We start from the raw sequence: 1,840 nt of genomic DNA, 5'->3' as shown, positions 1-1,840 counted from the left end.
TTAGTTTCACAGAACTAATCGTTGGCTGGGTTGCGGACGTATATGTGGGGCGGAGCTATCAAAATAGGGGCAAGACCCTTTTGGGGTAGGGGCGTGTTTGTTTTGGTGATTTCAAATATCAACATTGGCTACCAGAAATCACTTACTCTGCCTTTAATGCGGGAGTGTGTTTGTGTGTCAGACTCACCTGCTGAAACTGCTACTGCAAACTTATACACACACACTGCTTCATTTCTTTGGGTTTGAGATTGAGAAAAAATATTTATTTTTAATCAGTACATTCATCTTGTTTTCCAGTAAAAACATAAACTTACTGCAAAAAACGGACAAGAAACGCTTTTGTTTACATAATATATGTGTGTACTGTGTATATTTATTATGTATATATACAGTATATATTTTGAAAATATTTACATTTATTTACATGTACATATTTATATTCATATAAATTATATTATACATATATTTAATATATAAACATCTTATTTTTCTGAAATATATACATGCATGTGTGTGTATTTATATATATAAATATATAAAATAAAACATTTAATTATATTGAAAATTGCCAACAACTTAAAGATAACTTTGCTGAAATGTCTGCTTATAAGTACATTTATCTTGTTTTGATTTTTTTAAAAGGTAAAATAAGGCAAATATAATGAAAATAATTTTTTTGATGTGCATTGAGCAGGTTTTGAATAATGGTATTATTTTATGCCATATCCTAGTAAATAGTAAGAATGCGTGTAACAATATCAAGTTAATCTGCAAGTTACCTGCAAGATGAAAATAACATCTGCACCTAAAAAGAAGTCTGTATTAAATCTGTAAATCTGTATTATTTTGCACACTCATTCACAACAGGGATTGTTTTTTTGTGAGAGAGAGAGTGCATTTTAGGATACAGACAGGTTTATATCTCTGCCAGAGCTCACTGTATGTTGAAGAACAAAAAGATGTCTGGGTTGTGTGTGTGTGTGTGAGAGTGTTTGAGGATTTCTGGGGTGCTCACGTAGCTTTTCGTGCAGGTAACGGGAGCACCTGCGGCCACCGCTAACCGCCATCCGATGGGTTAAAAGCTCTGACTGGAGGAAGACGCTCAGAGCAGCCGCGGGGTCCACTGGAGTCCCATCGGCTGAGAGAAACCTGTGAGACAGAAGCTAATTATCCTCTAAAGCAAAAAGCCAGTTGTGGTTCAATAACTCCAGCACGCTGCCAGCCAGATACTGCGTTTCCTTGGCAACGCCTCCACAGCAGTACTGCAGACATCAAAGAGAAAGGCAGGCGGTCACAGGGTACACAGGGCAGGATGAATCGGGGAGGAAAGACTTTACGAGTGACGGGCCGTCCTCTAGACTGATGCAGGCCAATTACAGGCCATTACACTCGGCTGAGATTGATCTGCTTTCTTTACGTTTGGGGTCCCAGAGATATGTATAAAGTAATGACATTTTCAAAATTACTTCTGGTTTTCTTTTCAAATTCTTGTAATATCTCTGTCTGACCTAATCAAACCCCCAGCAGACAGATATTATCGAAACTTTAAACCCTTGGACCACAAAGTAGACATGCACTTTTTAAAAATATGATTGTTATCAACTAAAGGGACACCTGGCAAAAACACACATAATCATTTGTACCTCTTTAATGTGTCTTTTAATGTTTGATGCAAGTTTCAAGTTTAGAATCAGTTTTCATACGATTAGTGAAAATGATGAAGTACCAATCTGACACATCAAAGCACATTTTGAGATTTTGGCTCCATCACACTGAGCTCTTCCTAGCTGAGGCTAGTTTAACCATCAAAACAACACAATCATACAAAAAAAAAAGAAAA

The 1,840-nt window shown here is 36.6% G+C and overlaps 1 long non-coding RNA gene across 1 annotated transcript in view; it reads right to left on the bottom strand.

Annotated features, from left to right (window-relative positions):
- Window positions 1-1,068: 1,068 nt before the first annotated feature.
- The window catches only part of LOC107741131 (uncharacterized), a 50,349-nt gene continuing 49,577 nt past the window's right edge, over window positions 1,069-1,840 (bottom strand). The window contains exon 3 of the long non-coding RNA XR_001640165.1: window positions 1,069-1,149. This is a non-coding gene — a long non-coding RNA (uncharacterized LOC107741131). The remainder of the gene's footprint in view (window positions 1,150-1,840) is intronic.

This window comes from Sinocyclocheilus rhinocerous, unplaced genomic scaffold (assembly GCF_001515625.1).
Source record: "Sinocyclocheilus rhinocerous isolate Xijiao unplaced genomic scaffold, SAMN03320098_v1.1 scaffold1307, whole genome shotgun sequence".
NCBI lineage: Eukaryota > Metazoa > Chordata > Actinopteri > Cypriniformes > Cyprinidae > Sinocyclocheilus > Sinocyclocheilus rhinocerous.
The sequence above is the reverse complement of the archived record's forward strand: the minus strand, read 5'-3'. Positions and strand labels throughout refer to the sequence as shown.